This window comes from Neomonachus schauinslandi, chromosome 8 (assembly GCF_002201575.2).
Source record: "Neomonachus schauinslandi chromosome 8, ASM220157v2, whole genome shotgun sequence".
NCBI lineage: Eukaryota > Metazoa > Chordata > Mammalia > Carnivora > Phocidae > Neomonachus > Neomonachus schauinslandi.
The window spans coordinates 93,475,707-93,484,644 of record NC_058410.1 but is presented as its reverse complement, the minus strand read 5'-3'; the positions used below and the strand labels follow the sequence as shown (position 1 = coordinate 93,484,644).

At 39.5% G+C, this 8,938-nt stretch overlaps 1 pseudogene; it reads right to left on the bottom strand.

Annotated features, from left to right (window-relative positions):
* Positions 1 to 6,405: 6,405 nt before the first annotated feature.
* LOC123325662 lies at positions 6,406 to 6,528 on the bottom strand (annotated as a pseudogene).
* Positions 6,529 to 8,938: the final 2,410 nt, after the last annotated feature.

Genomic DNA, 8,938 nt, shown 5'->3' with positions numbered 1-8,938 from the left:
AACAGAAATTTATTTTTCAGTGCTCTGAGGGCTGGGAAGTCTAAGACTGAGGCACTGGCAGATTTAGTGTCTGGTGAGGACCCACTTCTGGTTCATGGACAGCTACCTTTTCACCATGTCCTCACATGGCAGAAGTGGGTAGAGAGCTCTCTGGGGTCTCTTTTATAAGGGCACTAAATCCAATTTGTGAGGGCTCCACCTCATGACCTAATCACCTCCTAAAGGCACTACCTTCTAACACCATCATATTAGGGGTTAGGATTTTAATGTATGAATTTTGGGGAAGACACAGTCAGTCTATAGCAGAGGGCTAGGAGAAGCAGGGTAGTTTCTAATTGGCCATCTCTCTTGTGGCTCTTTGCATAGGGTTGGAAGACCGCTGTTGATACTATTTTTATTTCATATAATAGTTAAGTCCCCAAAGATGAAGAGTACATTTCTCTGGAAAACTTTTCTTTCTTTTAATCTTTCTTTTAGATACATCATTCTCTACCAAGTGGCTGGTTCTAAATGTGTTTTAAATTTAATAAGCTAATAGTAATCACTTAAGATAGCAGAGATGTAGAGGATAGCCCACTAATTTCCGAATGCAATCTAAGTTTGCCTTGAGCAATTAATGGGATTTTTTTTTTTTTACATTTTAGTAATATCCTTTTTTTTGTTTAATTGAGGACTAGATCTTCTCCCAAGTTCTGAAGACTGGGTCTTCCCCCAAGGTCAAGTTGCCTATATGAGAAATATAGTGTTCGTTACAAGTAATGCAGAGAAAGAATAAGATAATGGCCAATTTTTAATATGCAAATTGGGATTTTCAAGTAAATTTTGAGATCCGGGGAAAATCATTTTTATAAAATTTATCACTTGCTATAAAATATCTAACAAACAACTATGAAAGACCCCTGTGCATAGAATTCTGTCATAGTTTAACATTTCCATCAATGACAGAAAAAATACAAGTCTTGTTGCTTGGTGGTAGGAGGGCAAGGGCTAGGGGAAATGTTTTCAAAGCAAAACTTAAGGGGATTTATGGAAGAGGAAGAGGTGAGAAAAATGGGAATTGATTGGGTATGTGTTCCAATTTCCCTTCCCTGGGTTTTTCTGTTTGGATTCTGGAGATTTCAATCTCTCAAGTTTTAATTTCCCAATTTGCTCTTGGTTTCAGTATGGCATAGTTGGATACAGAAGTGGCTGAGAAGTGGGCCAGGGCAAGGGGGGCTAGAGAGTGAACCATCTGAGCTGAGGCCAAATGGGAGGTCCAGTTTATTTATTTTAATTTTCTTAATCCTTTATCGAGGTATAACTGATATGCAAAAAAAATATATTTATTTAATGTATACAATTTGATGAGTTTGGACATATGTGTACATCCCTGAAACCATTACCATAATTAAGATAATAAACATAACCGTTAACTCCAGAAGTTTCCTTGTGTCTCTTTGTGTGTGTGTGTGTGACGAACACTTAACATGAGATCTGCCTTCTTAATAAATTTTAAGCGTGCAATACAGTATTGTTTACTATAGGTACCATGTTGTACAGCAGATCTCTAGAACTTATTCATCTTGCAACTGCATCTTTATATCCACTAACAACTCCTCATTTTCCCTAACCCTCTACTGCTGTATTCTATGCTTCTATGTGTTTGACTATTTTAGACATCTCATACAAGTGGATTCGTGCAGTATTTGTCTTTCTGTGACTGGCTTATTTCACTTTGTGTAACATCTGGGAAGTCCAGTGTAGACCTCAAAGGAGTCTAACTACTACTGCAAAACTGAGCTGAGGCTGAATCACCCTAGGAACACTACCAGGCCCTGACCTAGAAGAAAATAAACTACAACTTATACCAGACAGAGTCATCTTTAAATGACAGAAGGTCCAGAGATCTCCAGTCAGTGAAGGGATATCCTGGTCCTTGACACCAAAGGGCCCAAAGTATGATGTGATACAAAGACTCATTATGGCTCTAAGAACCACAACTAGCCCTAAAGCCAAGAGATCCCAAGTCTTACTTCACCCCCAAACTTGAGAGGCAAACTCAAGGAGAGAAGCAGAAGGAGGGAAAGCCTCTGAGAAGCACTTTTATCCAAAAGAAACTGAGTGATACTAAAAGGTACTATTTAAACTACAGGATCAGAAATGAGATAAACAGATTGGACATGTAGGTTATTTTTTTCCTTGCCAACCAGCTTGAGAGGAAGGCTGATTAATTACAGACAAATCAAGAAATTACATTTTCTCTGCACATGTGATTTGACTTGTGAGTTAAATATTTGCTATCCCGCTACACTGGCTAATGAATTAAAATTAAAAGAAAATCTAAAAAGAAAACCATGTAAAAATTTTATTGCATTTCAAATTTAGTTAATTGGAAAATATTTGTATTATCCAAACATGCATATGTATATTTACATCCACTTATCCTGAAAGAATCAATTATGATAAGTAAAAAGCACTTTATCTTGGCAGTTTGCAGAGATATGAATTGGATATTCTCTAAGCTTTATAATAATATACTTCATAGGCTGAATAACACATTATACATATAATAGTTTAATTTACCTCAAAGATCTAAATATATCTTTAAAAAAATGTATCATTATCGGAAAGTTGCCTTCCTTTTTATGAAACTGATAGCATCACAGAAGGCGGCAAATCACTACATATTTTTAACAGTGACAGAAGTCACATGCCATTTTCCACACTTAAGCTTCCTGCCTCTTCTGCATGTTATTACTTTGTGCCCAAGATGGAAGTTTATCGGAAAAAAAAATTCAATAAATATCAAAGAAGGGACGTCTTCTCACGTAAGGGGAGAGGGGAGCGATTTTTGTAACCGCTTGTGTATAAGGGAGTATTTTATTCATTTCTTACTCTCCCTCTCCAGGGTGGCGCGCGGCGTCATTTCACAATTTCTTGCAGCCCTCCTCTGTCCCTCTGCCTGCATGCATATGTTTGACTGAGATGAGCCTCTCTGGGCTTTGGGGAACACGTGGAGCAGCTAAGCCTCCCTGATGAGGGAGGGTTGCCGTTTCTGAGAGGAGCCTCGGCTGGTGGGTTGCTGTTGCGGCTGCTAAAGGCCGGAGAGCGGCTGGGAAGCGCTGCAGAGGCTCAGGGCAGGGCTGCTAGGGGCCCAAAGCCCGGTGCTCCCTCCCTCGCTGCCGCTGCCGCTGCCGCTGCCTCTGACCACAGGAGATTGTAATTCAATAGAATTCAAAATCTTCAGCGGCCTGGAGCAGCCAGGCAGCGGACCCAGAGGCCCTTTCAAATCAGGGTTTTTACAGTTATTTTAATCCACGGGAGATGCCAGCATTTCTCCGCCTCACAAAGACAAGCAGAACCGTACAGAGGTTGGTTAAGATACAAAGTCTCGAGGAGGATGTTGAGCCAGATTCTCTTGGGGGAAAAAAGTGAGAGTAAATCCAAGCGTACTGTTCACTGTGCTAATCTGCCGTCTCTTTTCAATTCGCAGGGACAGATTCAGGTAGGAATGACACAATAAATAAATGATGGGAGAAAGTATATGCAAACACACACCATTTTGTGCAACAAGCCTGCGGCGGGCACGCTGCAGATCATATGACTCTTACTCAACTGAGTGAATATTATTAAAGTCACTTGCTCTTCCTGTTGGAATAAGTTGGGCACTAAAGTGATGGTTATGATGATTTGGTTCTGGCAGGGCATCCCGACTCAGCTCGGCACTGGTTCTACTCAGGGATGCTGAGGAGTGGTAAGTGCTACATGGCCCGAGAAGAGGCTTTGTTCTGACACCGGCCTCTGATTATCCTGGCCTTTTGGTGGCCAGTGAACTATGCTCCCGTGAGCCTGTGTCCCGTATTAGCCTCAACCTGCATCCCGACCTTGAATGTTTACTTTGTATCCGGATCCTGATATTTTTGACTCCACCAGCTTATTTAACCCCAAGTCTCCATCAGCACCTTTGCTTGTCAGCTTTATTGGATGTCTTAAATTATAGACTGCATCCTGATGCCTTTGCAGTTCAGCTGGAAGGGTTTATGCCTAATCGCCCTCCCTGAACAAAACACGAAAAACATTAGGAACATATTGAAAAAGTTGGAATTATTTAACACTCCCCTCCTGGGCCCACACTGTACAGAAATATTTTGGTTTTTATAGTTGGCTCCAAGAGGCAATTTTCTAACAGATTTTTATAGTGGAGAAGAGAACTCAGCCTTTAAAGAATGCAAAGGTCAACAAAGCAAAATTTGCTCTATTTATGGTATGGGTGTGACATTTGGACCTCTTAGCAGCCAATATTCTTTTGGCTTTAGGAAAGAGTTCATTGCCACACCTGCTTGCTTTATTCTACATCAAATAGTGTTTAGTAAAGAGTTTTGGAAACAGAGACCTTCCATAGGCATTCATGCCAAGCTTATCACAATTCCGCGACGCTTGGCCAATAGTGCAATGAGAATGGATGACACCAGGTTGCCAGGGCCCTTGATGTGTGGTGAACTGAAGGGCTATAATTGTATGTAAAATGGACAGAAGAAGTGCTTCAAGGGCACACTGGCACCTAACTTATAGTGGCAAAGCGGCCCTGTAGAGAGGCGGGAGTTCACAGCAATAAGCTTTGTATCCTGCTATGGATCAAACTGGAAAAGAGGAGAGGTTAGTGATTTGTAGACTGTGAGATTAATGTGACTCACAAACCATTTCAACTGTGGATGTCAGAGCTTCTTGGGAGGACCACTTGGGCATCCACAGTCATTAATTGCTTCCTCTGTGAATGGCACTAAGAAAGCACCAAGAGACACAAAGGAGAAATATAATACTTCTTCCCTCTAAAAAACTTGCAGTCACATATGTATATGAAGTGGGAATAAACTTTAGCAAGGAATAAGTTGAGGACTCCAAATGGGTATCAGAGGAAAAGTTACTTCTGTCCAGTCTAGAGGCTCAGGACAGCCTCAGGAAGGTGTGGTTGGAGATATAACTTTGGAGGATCAATTTATATTGCAACACACACATTCTCATAAACACAGAGAAACTTGTGACCCAGGTAAAGCCTAGATGGAAAAAGAAGGCGGATTTTAGGAGCCCAACAAGTAAACCTTTTTTTTTCTTGCCCTCCCAAACTCAAATATATTGAGAGAAAAACATAGAAGTTAGACACTTGGGGAGATTATCATCTTTTTTTTTTTTTTTTTAACCAACAGAAGCTCAATTCGAGGACCTGAGTGATGTGTGGCTGCACACATTTTAATAGTTTACTGCTGACATAAGCAGACTTAGCGGCCCAACCACAGGCCACACTCCACAGAGACAGAGTCTTATCATATGGCAGAGAGCAGACAAGATGCACCTTGACTGCAGGTAGGCAGCTATGAAAGAGAACCCAGAAGTACCATACCACGGTGGCTTAGCACTTTCTACAAAGTTCATGAGTCAGAAAATCCATTTCTCCTCCCTTGGAAATATATCCTCTTCCCTATCCACCTGCCCAATATCATCTCCCAGAGTTTATTCTATTTTTTTTTTTTTAAAGATTTTATTTATTTGAGAGAGAGAGAAAGAAAGAGCATGAGCAGGGGGAGGGGCAGAGGGAGAGGGAGAAGCAGGCTCCCCCTGAGCAGGGAGCTCAACTCAACCCCAGGACCCTGGGATCATGACCTGAGCTGAAGACAGATGCTTAACCTACTGAGCCATCCAGGCACCCCGAATTTATTCTTTTTTTAATGGACTCCGTAAGTTGATTTCACTACAAGTAACCAAATTAACAAACAATAACATTTATCTTTCTTTAAATCTGTGCATTTCTGTGACGCACTTTGAAGCTCTTTAGGCTCTGATGCAAGTGGGTTAGGAAAAAACTGAGAAGCACTGATATATAAATAATTCCCCAGGTGACTCCAATAAGCAGTAAAGCTTGGGATCTTTTGGTCTAGATGATTTCTAAAGATTTTGGAAACTATTGGTTTCTATGATTCTTGGAGCTAAAATTCCCTGTGGATGCCTGCTGAGTGTTTTTTTTTTTTTTTTTTTCTTTCTCTGGATACTTATTTGATTAAGTTTTGTTTCTGGCCAGAGATTCTACATTTTGGAGAAGTATTTCCAAGAAATGTAATGGCCCTTTGAAGATCAGAAACAGATGTGAGAAGAAAATATCTCAATCCCCAGAGGAGAGGGTGTTGGGAAATTATCAGTTTAGAGGGTACTTAACGTTAAGAGGGAGTGGGGGTGGGACTGTCTCTCTGATAGGCTTTTACAAATAGTTTAGGACGAAAGACTCTTGAAATTGAAAAACAATGTAATGAAGGGATGTGTAACAAATTGTTGAACAATGCAGTTTTCAGTTTTGTGGGATTTCTGTTTTGTGGGAACTCTAGCATGTTACATGTCTCTCTAGGTCCCACTTGTCTTACTAACTAAACGGATTAAATGAGACCATCTTTGCATGATTATAGTGCTAAATATAAAGAATATTTTTGAGACACTTACAAATATAAATGTTAACTAAGTACCAGATTACACTTGATCTTAGCCAAAAGGCCGAGAAGTGATAACTAATTACCAGATTAAAATGTTGCAGTCCCTAAAACTAGTTTATAGCTGATGATCTGCCCGCATAGGTTAAATATGTTCTAGAAATAAATTAATTTGCATTTTCATGTCAGCTTTCTTCTTTGTTTGCTACCAGCCTGTACACTAGATCTCTCTTGTTTTGTCCCCTACACATTATTGTGTGCTCTTTTGGCTTCTAAGATGTGTCTCTTTCCTGGGTCTCTTCCTTTCCTCTGATATTTTCTTGTTCTTGTTTTTGGAATCTCTACTTTTGCCTGTCTTTACATATAATCGTGCCCCAAGTATATTTATAAGGTTCTCTTTTTAATGCCTTATCTTTTCCTTTTATACTCATTCCTTCAGAAATAGAATTACATAATAAAAGTTTATTGAGTCCTACGATATATGCCAGATAATATGCAAGGCACTAGGAACAAGGTGGTCAAAGGCAAAGGCTCCAGCCTCTAAGACTTTAGCCTCTCACAAATTTGACAATCATTTATACTCAGTTCCCCTCCTCTGCAGTCCCAGCCCCAAATCATACACTGAGCATCTCTGTTTGGAAGTCCTGTAGGCACTGCACACCGGATGTGGAAAAAACCAGAACTCACTATTTTTCCCTGTAACCCTACCCCTCTGTGTTCCCTTTCTCTATTAAGTAGCATTATCTCAAACTTTCATATTAGCAAGTTTATCATCCTCTCCCTATCTACTCAGCTGCCACTTCTTGTTTATTTTTCCTCTGATATGTCTCTCAGATCCATTTTCTTCTCTGTCCTTCCACTGTCTTGGTAAAAGTCTCCGTTGGCTCTCACCAGCACAAGTAGTCTCTTGTGTCCCTGCTTCCAGGTTATCACATGGTCCTGAGTTGTCATTCTACTCACACTTTCCTGCATCTCATTCTCCTGCTTACTTTCAGTGCAGCCCATAATCGTTCCCCACATGTCCTAACTATTCCCCTGCCATTTTTACCCATGTGCTCGTGCTCTAGCAGCACCAGACTAGATGAATTCCCCCCACACTCCAATGTCTTGCATGCCTTGGTGCCTTGGTTGACTCCTGGGCCCAGGATTTCCTTCCTCTCCATCTTTGCTTGGTGAACTTCAACGTTTAAGGCTTAGATTCTTCTTTTGTGAAGACTCTTCATCTGTGAAGCTGTCTCCACATTCTTTGTTCATATTTCTCTTATAACACTTTTCACATGGTATTTTATATTCCTGGGTACTTCCATGTTTGGCACAGAGTAGATGATTTTTTTTTTCTTTTTTGGGTGGCTGGTCCCAAATAAGTAAAATGAAATTTGTCACACTTTTATATCTAAAGCTCTGTCTCTATGTGATCCCTAATAATGTATTTTAGCAAAAGACTGGACTATTGAACAGTTGATATATTTAATTGTTGTAAATGCAATTGTGAAATGCAAGTTTTGACTTGTTGAGTTTACATTTAACTTGAAATTACATCTTACTACAAAGAGAGGATTCTTTTTTTTTTTTTTTTGTACCTTTAGGCTTTTCTTTCTTAAAATACATTCTGTTAGAAGAGTTGCACCGGAAAAATTAAGATAGTCCAGTTTGCCTCACATAATTTCAGCAGATGGTTTGAAGAAACTGAAAGTACTCTGAGATCTTGCAAAGCATGGTTGCTTTAGATTCTAGGCCTACATTGTTCTCAGTATTGTACTTTGCACTTTAATGAAGAAAATACTGACTAGGGATATGATTTCCTTTTCTTCTCTCATTGGTTATTGGGAATATAAATGATAGGAAGGCATACAGTTAATTCCACTTATTCTATTAATATATTCATTCATAAGCTAGTTTTATAACCCATTATCACCATTTTTCATGGTAGGATTATTGAGTCCAGTTATTATGTGAAGTTTTGAGTTTTCTTTTAAGTTCCCGGTATTGTAGGGCGATGAGTGGGTTAGTTTATTATTGCGGCAGTCTGCTCTAGGAATACCTTCCTAGTAATCTGATTGTCTCCACAGGGTGGATTCTGCAGATACACTCAACTCATTTATAGCTCAGGATGACATGAGAGCTGGGGGACAACAAAGATTTAGTAATGCTATTGGTGTGTTAGGCTGCATGTGGATATTTTCCCAGATTCTTCTTGGATTTAATATTATTTTCAAGGGATTTTCTTTGGCAGTGTTTAATCTAAGAAAGAAGCATAGCAAAAGAAGACTTAGGATTCTCTTTTTCTAAACATTTAAATATAAAACCATTTAGTACAGTAGAAAGCAGCAATGAAAATTGGGGAAAGTGTTAAACTAACTCCAAACATTAACTGTTTTTAGTGGATTGGATGGTATACAGAGGGAACTATCAAAAATAGTTTCTTTCTTTCTTTCTTTCTTTCTTTCTTTCTTTCTTTCTTTCTTTCTTTCTTTCTTTCTTTCTTT